This window comes from Anolis sagrei, chromosome 6 (genome assembly GCF_037176765.1).
Source record: "Anolis sagrei isolate rAnoSag1 chromosome 6, rAnoSag1.mat, whole genome shotgun sequence".
Taxonomy (NCBI): domain Eukaryota; kingdom Metazoa; phylum Chordata; class Lepidosauria; order Squamata; family Dactyloidae; genus Anolis; species Anolis sagrei.
Window position 1 is genome coordinate 38,566,569 of NC_090026.1, and position 15,520 is coordinate 38,582,088.

Below are 15,520 nucleotides of genomic sequence, written 5' to 3' on the forward strand. Positions count from 1 at the left end.
GGACCTTCTACACAGCCCTATATCCCAGAGTATCAAGGCAGAAAATCCCACATTATCTGAGTGTGGACTCAGATAACCCAATTTAGAGATTGTGGGATTTTAACTAGGAGACACTAATAACTTATGCTTTTATTGATGTTGTTATGGTTTTTATTATATGTTAATGTTTTTAATTGTATTTATGGTATTGTGGACATTGAATTTTGCCCTGTAAACCGCCCTGAGTTGCCTGTGAGCTGAGAAAGGCATATACAAATACAGTAAATAAAGGAATAAATAAATTTTCTGCTTTGATATTCTGCGATATAGGGCTGCGTGGAAGGGCCCCCAGTGATTCCGGCCATGAAAGCCTTCAACAATACACTGATCCTATTAACCAAATAGCCACCAGGATTAGAAAGTATGGATATTTTAAAGCAAGGAGCACAAAGACAATTCGCCTTGCAATGGCATCCTGTCCTCATAGATGTTTTTAAACCTTAGCAGTCCTGATCCAGTTGCAGAGGAGAGATACCCCCCCCCCCCATACACACACTTTTGCCCCACCAAGACTTGCCAGAAATCTAATATAAAACATTTATCACCTCTGATTTACAAAGGAACTCTAAGAACAAAGAGCTCCACAAATACCAGCACCAATGTTAATAAAATACACAATTAAAAAAATCTTCCACAATAATTTTGTGCAAAGCTCCAAACTGCCATCTAGTGGATTGCTGAAACCCCCCTTTTAAAAGCCAATTTTAAAACATCAGCACTTTGGCTCACCCAGAGTATTTTGGTGCCAGAGAGAAAATGACCCATTTTCCCATTCCATATATAGGAATGAAAGTGAGTGGGGTTTTTTTTTCCATGTCAGGAGTGACTTGAGAAACTGGAGCTAAGCTGCTGAACTTGCTGACCGAAAGGTCGCAGGTTCGAATCCGGGGAGCAGCGTGAGCTCCCGCTGTTAGCCCCCAGCTTCTGCCAACCTAGCAATTCAAAAACATGCAAATGTGAATAGATCAATAGGTACCGCTCCGACAGGAAGGTAACAGTGCTCCATGAAGTCATGCTGGCCACATGACCTTGGAGGTGTCTACAGGCAATGCTGGCTCTTCGGTATAGAAATGGAGATGAGCATTAACCTTCAGAGTCAGACACGACTGGACTTAATGTCAGGGGAAAACCTTTACCTTTCCATATATAGGAATATTCCATATATAGGAATGAAAGTGATTGCTTTTTTTTCCCTGTCAGGAGTGACTTGAGAAACTGCAAGTCCCTTCTGGTGTGAGAGAATTGGTTGTCTGCAAGGATGTTGCCCAGGGGATGCCTAGATGTTTTCATGGTTTGCCATTCTTGTGGGAGGCTTCCTTCATGTCCCCGCATGGGGAGCTGGAGCTGACAGAGGGAGCTCATCCACACTCTCCCTGGATTCGAACCTCCGATCTGTTGGTCTTCAGTCCTGCCGGCACAAGGATTTAACCCATTGGACCACCGGGGGCTCACTTTAGTGCTGACAATGGGAGAGTGACCTTTATGTGAGGCTCCTTCTGCATTGTCATATAAAATCCAGATTATCTGCTTTATATAACTAAATTATATGGCAGTGTAGACTACTATAATTCAGTGTGGATTATCTGATTTGATAATCTGGATTATATGGCAATGTAGAAGGAACCTGAGGGTGTGCCTGCATCATTGAATTAATGCAGTTCAACACCAATTGAACTGACACACCTCAATGCTATGGAATCCTAGGATTTGTAATCTGGTGAGGCACAGCCTTCTATGCAGAGAAGGCTGATGATGTTGCAAAACTACAACTCCCATAATTCTAGAACATTGAGCCATGGCAGTTTAAAGTGATTCCAAACTGAATTAAAACTACAGTTTAGGTGGACCCTGAAGACAAGCAGTGTAACCGGACTGTTGTTGTGGGTCTTCAAGTCACTTCTGACTTATGGCGACTCTTTCACAAGGTTTTCCAGGGCTGAGAAAATGCAACTTGCCCAAAATCGCTATGTGGGTTTCCATGGCTGAGCAGGAATTGAACCCTGGTCTCCCGAGTCATAGTTTCACTGATTGGAAGAAAACTGTCTGCCAGCAAATCGGGGGAGATGACAGGTCAGGTGGAATAAAAGGATCATAGAGCTTGAAGAGACCCATCGATCGGACCCATTTCTGTGTAGCCCTATATCCTGAAGCCAATATAGTTAGCTTATGCATCTCTGCCATTTCAAACACTTAACAACCCAGTCTTCATTTGATTTGGTGAAGTCATCCTTTGGGAGACACCTTATTATCTATAGTTCCAATATAGATAGTATACCTCAGTCCATCGACCCATCAGTAGGAGGGCTGTGGTATATCCCATGATTGAATGTTTCCCCTTCCATCGCTGTAAAAATGGAAATGGGTCTTACATGTTAGATCAATGTTAGTGATGGAGTCAGAAACATCCTTCCCACCCAAAGCTTTCCTTTGGTCAGCTGGGTAGGAAATACCTGTGTAATTAGTGTTCTGGTGCTATTATTTCTTTTGTACTTTCTGTTGGGAATGTTTACCTACCTTTGTTTATCTGTGGCTGCAATTTGGACTGAGAGATATTGGGCTTTCTTTCCCTAATGCAAGCTGCCTCAAAATTTGTTTTTTTGCCTCCCAAAACAATGAAGGGGAGGGACTCATGAGAGGATGTTTCTGTTTCCATCACTGAAAAGAGATATCTGACAAGTAAAACCAATATTCTCTTCTTGCTGTAGGTGTTACTGAACTGAAAGAGCAGAATGAGCTACACCAGTATAAAAGCCACTAGGCTCAAAAAAGTTATGACTGCTTTCCATTTGGTAGCAAAAATGCAGTTGCAATGCATATGTTGTCGAACATGATACCCCCCTTTATAGTTTCCCAAGGGTATTGGAATTAAAACATAAATTTTAGTTCTTTTCTGGATTTTCACAATTGTGTAGAAGGATACCGACAGCAGACCAGTGGTTGCAGCTCCTCCACAAAGACTATATTGTTTCAAACCGTTAATAAAATGTATCCTTTATTTCAATTTTCTGCCTGCTTTATATTCTTTAGTAGTATTTTTATCCCTATTTGTGTAATACTATAATTTATATAATACTTTATGTGTAATACCACAGCGGTGCAATGGGTTAAACCCTTGTGCTGCTGAACTACTGACCTGAAGGTTGGCAGTTTGAATCCGCGGGATGGGGTGTGCTTCCACTAGCTCCTGCCAACCGAAAATACAAATACTCACATACAAATTTGAGTAGATAAATAAGTACTGCTTTGGTGGGAAAGGCATAAGACGCTCTAAGCAGTCATGCCAGTTACACAACCAGGAGAAAACAGCACAGGCTCCTCGACTTGAAAATGGAGAACAGCACCTCCCACAGAGCCAGGAATGAGAACCACCTCTAAAAGCCGGAAATGAAAGCAGAAGCCATTGCTTGTGTTTGTGTGTCTCATTGTATTGTAACAAGGCATTGAATGTTTGCCTGTATATAACTGTAATCTGCTCTGAGTACCCACTGGGAGAAGGACAGAATATAAATAAAGTGTATTATTATTACTATATGGAGCCTGCGGTGGCGCAGTGGGTTAAAGCGCTGAGCTGCTAAACTTGTTGACTGAAAGGTCGCAGGTTCGAATCCGGGGAGTGGCGTAAGCTTCCGCTGTCAGCCCCAGCTTCTGCCAACCTAGCAGTTCGAAAACATGCAAATTTGAGTAGATCAATAGGTACCGCTCTGGCGGGAAGGTAACAGCCCTCCATGCAGTCATTCTGGCCACATGATCTTGGAGGTGTCTACGGACAACGGCTTAGAAATGGAGATGAGCACCACACCCCAGAGTCGGACACGATTGGACTTAATATCAGGGGGAAACCTTTACCTTATTACTATATATGTGATGTATGCCAAATCATTACAAGATAGACCTCAGGGGTCTTCATCTTTCAACCACCCTACAGAGATATTACCTGGACAAAAGAGGCTGGGCTAATTCCCCCCAGCTGTCCCTGGCAAAGGTGATAAACAAGACTCATTGTGTGTGCAGTTTCTGTGCCTGATCTGATAGAGTCTGCCAATTCTTGTTCAGCCAAGTACTTCACTTGGACTGAGAGATTGCCGACCGTGGAAACCGAAGCTTGGAATATGTATATTTACGGACTCCTTTATTTCAAATCCAAGGCTTGATTGAAGAGATAATCACATTTTGTTCCTGATACGTCTCACCTTTGTTTTCCCAAGGCATTTCCCCCAACAACCAGAACTGGACAATTATGCCACTTATTAGCATTTTTAAATATGGGCACAGATCTTCTGGAGCTCACCCCGTCCCATGGGAGATGCTTCCTTACATTATGCTTACTCTAAAGCAAGGGATCTTATGCCCTGAAGACAAGATGTCTTTACACCAAAAGACTCTTTATGTTATATATGTGTAATCTTTGTAAACAACTGGTTGTTGTTGATTAGACACTGTGTTATGCCTATACCATATAAATTTGTTGTTTGTTGAATATTATAATATACAAACTGTTAGGCAATATTGACCTTTGTCATTTATGTACCACAACTTTTAGTGGATTTGTGTTTTTTGTATTGGTGGGAATCCATTGTCTTCTTGTGAATCCCCACCTGGAGCCAACAAAGTTATCCGTCCAATCAGGACTCAGATCCAAACCAGTCCCTCTCTTAGTGAATCAGGAGAAGGAGAGGGAGGTTTGAATGACTGTCAAATGTATAAAACCACGTGTCTCTGTATCCATGGTTATGCTGTAGCTTCTAAAGCATCCGCTTCTACACACATCCTTTCTGGCCAGATCGAATAAGCCTCTGTGGCTTGTCATCACCTTGGTCTATTGTGGTTTAGCCTGAATGCTTACCGGGCATGGATCCCCTCATCCATGGTCCTAGCTCTAAATCCAACTACAGATACTTCACTTTTTATTTTCAGCTGTTTCAGTGTCTTCTTATTTCTAGCTTTCAATAATTTCCCTCGGTTAAAGTGTTGAGTGACCCAGGGCGCCATTATATTTCCCAAAACATCATCCTAAAGTCTGTTGTCTTCAGGCACATCGCTACGCTGGTCCAATGTGCCAGTCTTTGGAAAATGCCACTTTCATGGTTTTGTTGACGAAAAAGGGACATTAGCACATAATGAGTCCTCTCAGCTTGTTACCAGAGCTTGGAAAAGGTAGGAATTGTGGTCACAGTCTCTCAAAAGTAATTTTTCTGAGATTTGCTCTAGTTAGTAGCCCTTCCATAATTTAGTTCTGGATTATTTTTGCAGTGACAGCACCTTCCTGCCCTGCCTTGCCCTTTTCTATGTTCCCACTTGTATTGCCTATATTGGGAGCCTCAAAAGCAGCCACCCTTCTTTTTATCACTTCAAAACATCTCTTTTTTAACTTTAGATATGGCCTTTGAGACATTTCCATTTTTTCTGCCATTTTTAGCAATCCCTGAAGTTCCCAGATGTTATTATTTACATAAAATGGCTGCTGGAGGATGCAGAAGGAAGGATGGGACATTTCAAAAAGGGTCTGGGGAAGATTTATTCCCTCTGAGTTAATTCAACTGTATGACCTCCTCGCCTAGTGTATCACAAACTGTACATGTTGGGTCATCGCAAATGAGTACAGAAAAGGTACTGAAATGGTCACAGAAATACATGGCCTTGATTGCCTCATCACACGCCACACATGTTGGGTCATCGCAGAAACATAGACGAATGGATTTGGAACTGCCACAGAGATTCGGGATATCCGCTGCAAAGAAAAGTAAAGAGTCATATGGCTGATAGTTCTTCATTTCTTATTTCCCTTTTGAAAAATGCCCCATAAAATGCCCCAGAGGAATTCCCAAACAGACAACTTGCTCTCAAACCTCCTAGTGCAGTGCTTCTCAACCTTCCTGATGCTGCGACCCTTTAATACAGTTCCTCATGTTGTGGTGACCCCCAACCACAACATTATTTTCGTTGCTACTTCATAACTGTAATTTTGCTCCTGTTTTGAATCGTAATTGAAATATCTGATATACAGGATGTATTTTCATTTACTGGATCAAATTTGGCACAAATATCTGATACACCGACATTTGAATGCTGGTGGGGTTGGGGGAGGGTTGATTTTGTCATTTAGGTGATGTAGCTGCTTGGATTTATAGTTCACCTACAATCAAAGCGAATTCTGAAATCCACTAATGATGGAATTGAGCCAAACTTGGCACACAGAACTCCTGTGTCCATCAGAAAATACTGGAAGGGTTTGGTGGACATTGACCTTGAGTTTTGGAGTTGTAGTTCATCTACATCTAGAGAGCACTGTGGACTCAAACAATGATGGATCTGGACCAAACTTGGCATGGATCCTCAATATGCCCAAATGTGAACACTGGTGGAGTTTGGGGAAAATAGACCTTGACATTTGGGAGTTGTAGTTGCTGGGATTTATAGTTCACCTACAATCAAAGAGCATTCTGAACTCCACCAAAGATAGAATTGGGCCATACCTCCCACACAGAACTCCCCATGACCAACAGAAAATACTATGTTTTCTGATGCTCTTCAGTGACCTTTCTGACACCCCCTTGCAACCCCCTCAGGAGTCCTGACCCCCAGGTTGAGAAACACTGTCCAAGTGGGTGAGGGAGAACACTAGGGACAAAACATATTTCAAAAGTAGCAGCCTTCTAGACATTTGGGACCAGAATAAATGTTACCTTTTTCCCTATGCGTGGCTGTCTCCTGCAGTCGCTCCCAGCTGCTTTGATGATCCTGTTATGAAGAAAGAAGACAAGAAGGGTAAATCTTGGTTATGCAGCAAATCATGGAATTGACATTTCTTCAACCATTGCTTGCCCTTTTGCTTAAACAATTGATTTTAAATTGGAAATGACTGGTTTTAGTGTTTATGTATATTTATAGTTTATTTTATGTTCTGGCACTGAATGTCTGCCATATATATGTTGTGCTCCACTCTGAGTCCCCTTTGAACGAGAAGGGTGAAATATGTTTTAAATAAATAAATAAATAAATAACCCTTCAATATTTCACAGATAAATGGAGACTCTGAACCCAAGCATCATTAGGAAGTGTCAAGATGGCAAAAGCTAGAAACCAAAAAGAACAGACAATAGGCTTGTGCAATCCAGGTAAACCGTATCCATTTCGGTGTCCCATGTTTCTTTCTTTTTTTAAAAAAATAGTCTTTATTGGGTATATTTCAATGTATACATACAAAGGGGGAATGGGGAAAGATATAAGACTTTAAAATCGTAAGTTAGACAAGAGTGAGGTGGGGGGAGGGGGAGGGGAAAAAAGGATGGGGGTGTGGGAGACCCTATTGGGAAAACGCTAAGGGGTGGGAACATGCAGCAACAAGTTAAGGATGTATGGGGGGGGAGGGGGGGTTCCAAGTGGGGAGGAGTTTTGACTTCCAAGTCTTCCTTCTCAGCGTCTTAGGCTTCTTGAGTTTCTTAAAGTTTGTTAGAAAGATTCTTCCTATGGTTTCTCCCTTCTGATCCTATTCTTAATCTCTCACTTCTTCTCACCTCTTTCCAGAGTTACTTCTTTTTTATGAATTCATCAAAGAGCTTCCAATCGGTTGTCTTTAGCGGGCGTCCGTGCGAATCTTTTAAGGCATAGGTCAGAGTGTCTCTTATTTCATGTACTTTTTCTAGCCATTCCTCTCGTATTGGAATTTTACTTAATTTTCAATATCTAGCGAATACTATTCTCGCTGCCGTCGTTAGGTATGTTAGTAAGATGTCCTTGCTTGTATCCAGTTCCCATTCTTCTTCAAAGATTCCTAGCAGATAACATTCTGCTTTATTCTGTATCTTTATTTTGAGAATCATCTCACAGGCTTCGTTTATCTTTTCCCAGAATGATTGGGCTATGGGGCAAGTCCACCATTGATGAAAGAATGTTCCCACCTGCTCTGCGCACTTCCAACAGTTGTTATTTGTATTTTTGTACACGAGTCCCAATTTCTGGGGTGTCATGTACCATCTATGGTGTCCCATGTTTCAATAGGAGTCCCAATCCATTTTTTTGGGAGCCTCCCAAATTTGGTAGGACAGAAATCCGTTTTCGATCTGGGAAGCTGAAAGATTAGTTTTTTAACCGGACCATTATTGGGGCCGGGGGGGGGGGGGACTTCCTTGGCTCCTCTTCCCATTATTTTAGGCATTGTTTGTCCTTATATCTACATTAAGACCTGGAATTAAAGCATCTGAGTAAAGATACCAATCTTTCTGTGATCCTTTCCTTTCTGTCTGTAAAAGAGACCTGGGTTTAATGTTTTGTTAAAGCGGTTTCTATTCTAGAGGAGACAGGAACTGCAGGTGCACGGACTGCACAGCTCTCTCCCTGCAGGAGGCAGTTTTCCAAGACATTTTATGGGGGCTTCCCATTTCCCAGAAAAGGAAGAGGGATAGACCTGGAGGTATCCTACCCTGGGCTTCCTTAAAACAGTCCTCCCTTCTCTCTTGATTTGGAGGCCCTGGAAAGGAGAACCGGTCTCTTAACCCCTTGCACTTCAATCTCCTTTCTCCTTCCAAATCAAGAGAGAAGGGAGGGCTTAAGAAACCTTCTATTTATTTATTATTAATTTATTTAGAGCTATTATAACCCGGTCTTCTCGACCTCAGAAGAGGGACTCAGGCTGGCTAACAGCAGAAAATTCAACACAAATATAGTAAACATAATAGCATCATAATTCATTAATACAAAATACATTAAAATATAGATCATACAATATCATACAATTACAAAAGCCAGGTCGTCAGAATAAAATCACAAATTCATCACCATCCGCCGGTGTGGTCAGCCATTATTGACTCGATCATCATTCTGCAAATGCTATATTCCAAAGCCAGGTTTTTACCAGCTTTCTGAAAGTCAGGAGGGAAGAGGCAGATCTAATCTCCAACGGGAGAGAGTTCCAGAGCCAAGGGGCCACCACCGAGAAGGTCCTGTTCCTCATCCCCACCAGACGCGATTGCGAAGGTGGTGGGACCGAGAGCAGAGCCCCTTCTAGTAGCTGCCTCCCTCCTACACTCTATGTGTAACCGAAAGAAATCGAAAGCAGCTTTTTTTATAGGAACTGTTCTGTTGCAGCTGAACAAGCCGAACAAGCCAAAGGCAAACATACAAAATGGATCTGTGCACAAGCTTAACAGACAACTGAGGAGAGGCTGTAGTAGTTTGCTTTTGTCTAAATCCATTGGGAAAGCCCCTTCCACTTTTTTCTCCACAACTGAGTTGAGTGTAAATTGGGTTGTTGTAGGTTTTTCGGGCTATATGGCCATGTTTCAGAAGCATTCTCTCCTGATGTTTCGCTTGCATCTATGACAAGCATCCTCAGAGGTTGTGAGGTCTGTAAATTATTTTGGAGTGTAAATTATTTTTACAGTTTGAACTGAATTTCCAGTAGTTGACATAAACTGAGGTCAAAGGGGAAAGTGGAAAAAGGAGACAGAAAGCAGAGAATTCACTGGGATGACCCTGTCATTTGGGACAGTTAGAAAGTAAGTCATTGCCATATCAGAAACTTTCACAAGGACAACTTGCCCAGCAGTGGCGTATACAGAGACCACACATGCCACCCACCGTCCCACACACACAATTCCCATTATGAAATATGTCATAAAGGAAAATTTCAGCAGGCTATGGAAATACTGGAGCCGCCGGTGGCACAGTGGGTTAAAGTGCTGAGCTGCTGAGCTTGTTGACCGAAAAGTCACAGGTTCGATTCCAGGGAGTGGCATGAGCTTCCGCTGTTAGCCCCAGCTTCTGCCAACCTAGCAGTTCGAAAACATACAAATGTAAGTAGATCAATAGGTAGATCTCCGGCGGGAAGGTAACGGGGCTCCATGTAGTCATGCCGGCCACTTGACCTTGGAGGTGTCTGTGGACAACGCTGGCTCTTCGGCTTAGAAATGGAGATGAGCACCTCACCCCAGAGTCAGACATGACTGGACTTAATGTCAGGGGACAACCTTTATTATGGAAATACTAACACCTTCCTTTTTCTTCCCAATCCTCATTCACTATGTATATGCAAATACAGTTATTCCAAAACTTGAAACTCTGGTCCCAAGTATTTCAGATAAGGGAGACTTAACCAGTAGTAACATGAATAGACAGACAAACAGAGGTTCACAGTTCCATGATGTGCCGCCATGGTCATTGGGCCACAATGAGACAAATGTACTTACCACTTTTCTGATAGGCCAAAGCTTGGATAAACCTTCAAGGAAGGCAGAAAGATTTCTGTAGCATGTTTGACACCATCTATATAGTTCTTTCCATGTAGGTATACCTCGGAGGAGTTTCCACATCAGATAGAAATCTAAGGCTATGACAGTACTTATTGCCAGGGTGAAAAGGATTTCACAAAGAATAGGACAATCAATACACAACATTGGCTCCTCCATATTTGGTACCAAATCTATGAAGATGCTCCAACCAAGTCACTGGGTTCTTGGGCAGTGTTGGTTGGAGATGCCTGTGGAATGTCTTGGGAGGGTTCCAGCATGTATCACAAATGTCTCCATGCATTCTCTGAGCAACCAGATACCAGAATGAATCTTCAGGACCTGAGGCTTCCATCACATTATTTCAATAGGCTTTTCCCTCCACAGCTTTTAATGCTAGTTCACGATTGGCCTCCCCAGTCTAGGGTTGTCAGGTGTTTTTAGGGTTTTTACTATAAAGTGGATCTTTCCAAACATTTCATGTTGGTGACAATGACACATTTTTTAGACAAGGATCATTTCATGACACAGTCATTCTGTTTTAGATATATAATTTACTAGCCATCCCCTACCACGCGTTGCTGTGGCCCACTTTGGTGGTCATGAGGGTTCTGTGTGGGAGGTTTGGCCCAATTCTATCGTTGGTGGGGTTTGGAATGCTCCTTGATTGTAGGTGAACTATAAACCCCAGTAACTACAACTCCTAAATGTCAAGGTCTATTTCCCCAAAACTCCATCTGTGTTTATATTTGGGCATATTGAGTATTCGTACCAAGTTCCATCATTGTTTGAGTCCACAGTGCTCTCTAGATCTAGGTGAGCTACAACACCAAAACTCAAGGTCAATGCCCACCCAACCCTTCTAGTGTTTTCTGTTGGTCAGGGGAGTCCTGTGTGCCAAGTTTGGCTCAATTCCATCGTTGGTGGAGTTCAGAATGCTCTTTGATTATAGGTGAACTATAAATCCCAGCAACTACAAGTCCCAAATGACAAAATCATAATGTTTTGAGTGATGGTCACTCCTTGTGTTGTGAGACGTTTTGTTGCCAAATTTGGTGTGATTTCGTTCATTGGTTCTTTTGTTTTAAAAAGTACTCATTATGCACAGAGCATTTATATATATATAGATTGCCTATCTATATAAATAAAAATGTAATGTTAGTTTGTGGGATTAACATATCTCAAAAACCACTGGGCGAATTGACACCAAATTTGGACACAAGGCACCTACTAACCCAAGGAGTGACCATCACTCAAATAAAATTGATTTTATCATTTGGGAGCTGTAGCTGCTGGGATTTATAGGTCACCTACAATCAAAGAGTGAAGTGAAGCCCCCCCCCCCCCCCCCCGGCAAACTGATGAGGTCCAGAATCTCCTGAGTTCCACATTCAACATTGAAAAATCCAACATGTTTGAGGGATGCCCTCCATGGTGATGCAGTCCCTAAAAAGAAAAGACACTGAACAGACTGTGGCCAAGACATGATGATCACAGCAGTGATGCGAAGGTTATGAATCTGAATCCCCGCTTGGGGAAATAATTTTAAAAATATTTTTAAAATAAAAATGATAAAATGGCCTTTAATGCGCACTGAGGCTAAGTTTTTGCTATGATGGGTATAGGCAAAAATAATTCTGAATGGGAGAAAGCAGATGGAAGGACACAGGGACTGATGGGCAGAGATTAGTTTCTACCGCCACCTTCAGGCGAGAAGCTGAGCTGCAGTCTTGACATTTCTAAACTAGCAATTCTGGATTTGTAGGATGGAAATGGTGGAAGCTGTAGTGCTCCATTTCTGGGGGGCATCAGGTTGAGATGACAACTCTAAGCAATGTTTAGGTGGTTGGACTTAAGTATTTTCTGTTGGTCCTGGGGGATCTGTGTGGGAAGTGTGCCACAATTCCGTCGTTGGTGGGGTTCAGAATGCTCTTTGATTGTAGGTGAACTATAAATCCCAGTATCTACAACTCCCAAATGTCAAGGTCTATTTCCCCCAAACTCCACCTGTGTACATATTTGGGCATATGGCATATTTGTGCCAAGTTTGGTCGAGATCCATCATTGTTTGAATCCACAGTGCTCTCTGGATGTAGGTGAACTACAACTCCCAAAGTCAAGGTCAATGTCCACCAAACCCTCCTAGTGTTTTCTGTTGGTCATAGGAGTCCTGTGTGCCACGTTTGGTCCAATTCCATCATTAGTGGAGTTCAGAATGCTCTTTGATCATAGGTGAACTATAAATCCCAGCAAATGACAAAATCAATTTTTTGAGTGATGGTCACTCCTTGGGTTAGTAGGTGTCTTGTGACCAAATTTGGTGTCAATTTGTCCAGCGGTTTTTGAGTTCTGTTAATCCCACAAACGAACATTACATTTTTATTTATATAGATGGGAGAGTAGATGTTTTTTGGACAACTGAAATAACGCTTCTGTAGATCTGCTATATATTTTGTGCACTGGCATATCTTTGTTCCTAACAGTTCAGAGAGATAACCACGTATATCAGTCTAACAGCTGAGAAGCCTAATTTGCCTTGCATGAATACTACTATAAAGAAGATTCATGCAAATGAGTATTTAATAATAATAATAATAATAATAATAATAATAATAATAATAATCTTTATTTATACCCCGCCACCATCTCCCCAATGGGGACTCGGAGCGGCTTACATGAGGCCAAGCCCAGACAACAATTACATAAAATAAAACCAAAAATTTAACTCTTCTCAGGAAGGTTATGCTTTTCCAAAAGGTTATGATTATTCCAAATAGTGTGAATGCCAATTAATCTCCAAAAGGGCCACGCTTCCAAAAGGCTATGGAGATTCCTAGTTTTCCAAAACTTTCTGAGTTTGGATCCAACCGTAAATTTGTAGTGTTTCATTTGCTTGGCTATTAAATACATGCAAAACAACTTTTGATGTTGCAGTTAAAAAGTGATCAGTATGTATTTGTAAACTTATCCCAAGATAGTTTCAACTATAGCCCTCCCCCTTCCCAATAAGCAGCTATGCTTCACAAAATGTTGATCCCATTTTTTGGCAAAATAAAGAAAAGGAACGAAAAAGGGCGCTCTTCTCCAGAACTCAAAGTGGATGCGTGTGTCAACGAAGGCTTTCGATGAAAAGAACGCCACAAATAACAAAGTTCAAAAGTATTTTATGAAAATTTAGCTTAAAAATTAATTAAAAATCTGTACAAAGCTAAAAACATTAAATTATCCAAAAACAACATTACAAAGGCAGCATCGCAAAGTTTAAAAAGGCACTTGGAAAGCTGAACGTACCCATTTTTGTTTTGTTTCGGGAACTTGGTCAGAAAGAGCTTGTGTCTACTGAGTTCTACACAGAGCTAAGAAAAATAATTTTTGGACTACAGTTCCCAGCTGAAAGAATCAAGAAGGTATAATCCAATTTTTTTCCATATTTGGCTTCTAGCACAAAAATATCAGTGCTCACAACTATTCACAACCGAGAGCCTGGCTTTTTGAAAAGGGAAGGCCAAAGTGGCCAAAGGGCCAATTCAGATCTTCTGGTAGAGATCTCTGAGAAATTTGCAGCATGTTGACAAGAGTGTTTTTTTTTTGCTTTTTGGCTCCCAGTAGTTTAACAACAAGAAACAATTTCTGAAACTCCTCACACACACCCCAACTCAAGGTTTATCTACACCAGGGGTCCTCAAACTTTTTAAACAGAAGGCCAGGTCACAGTCCCTCAAACTTTTGGAGGGCCAGATTATAATTTTAAAAAACAAAAACAAAACATGAATGTAGGTTCTTGTGGGTTTTTTCGGGCTATAGGGCCATGTTCTAGAGGCATTTCTCCTGACGTTTCGCCTGCATCTATGGCAAGCATCCTCAGAGATGGTACCAGCCATGAAAGCCTTCGACAAAACATGAATGAATTCCTATGCACACTGCACATACCTTATTTGTAGTGCAAAAAACCACTTTTAAACAATACAATAATTAAAATGAAGAACAATTTTAACAAATATAAACGTATTAGTATTTCAATGGGAAGTGTGGACCTCCTTTTATTGTTGTGCACTTTCAAGTCATTTCAGATTTAGGTTGATCCTGAGTGAGGGCCGGCTAAATGACCTTGGAGGGCCGTAACCAGCCCCTGGGCCTTAGTCTGAGGACCCCTGATCTACACTATAGAATTAATGCAGTTTGACATTGTTTTAACTGCAATGGCTCAATGTTATGGTATTATGGGAATGACAATTTTATAAGGCTTTTGACCTTCTCTGTTCATGAATGCCAAGACTTCACCAAATTAAAAAATCCAGTATTCTGTCAGAAAAAAAAATTAACTCAGTATTTTTGATTACAAATATGTGCGTCAAGCACTGAAAGTGTTAGTAGGCCAAAGCCTGTTATAGTTAGGTTTTTTTTGTCATGTCAGGAGCAACCTGAGGAACTGCAAGTCGCTTCTGGTGTGAGATAATTGGCCGTCTGCAAGGACGTTGCCCAGGGGACGCCCGGATGATTTGTTTTTATCATCCTTGTGGGAGGCTTCTCTCATGTCCCCGCATGAGGAGCTGGAGCTGATAGAGGGAGCTCATCCGCATCTCCCCGGATTCGAACCTGGGACCTGTCGGTCTTCAGTCCTGCCGGCACAGGGGTTTAACCCACTGCGCCACCAGGGGCTCCCAGTGGGAAATATAATTTTATAAGGCTTTTATAATTTTATAAGGCTTTTAGCCTTCTCTGCTAATGAGTGCCAAAACTTCACCAAATTAAAAATTCCAGTGTTCTGTCAGAAAAAAAATTAAAAATTAACTTGGTATTTTTGATTACAAAACTGTGAGTCAAAAACTGAAAGTGTTAGTAGGCCGAAGCCTGTTATAGTTAGTCTGCCAATGCTAGCGTCATCCTGAGGAGAGTTGGTAGCCCGAAGCCTGTTAGTATTAGTTTGCCTCAGTGAAGGAATTCCTCAGTCTGTGTGAGGAGGCTTACCTGTGAGGTAGGCCTCACAGTATGAGGAAGGCCTGACATGAGAAGCATTCCACAGCACTGAGCCATGGTAGTTACAAGTGGTGTCAAACTGCATTGAGTCTAACAGTGTGTATCAGTGGTTTACAACCTTTTTTTGACCAGGGACCACTCTCCAACATTAGTACCAAAAGGATTACAAATCAGGTTTTGGTCAACCTTAGATTCTGTTTGGTTATTTGGGGTGCTGATTCAGAAAACTGCATTGGATAAGACCACATCAGCTCTGGTTTCCGATATAGAACATATGCCGT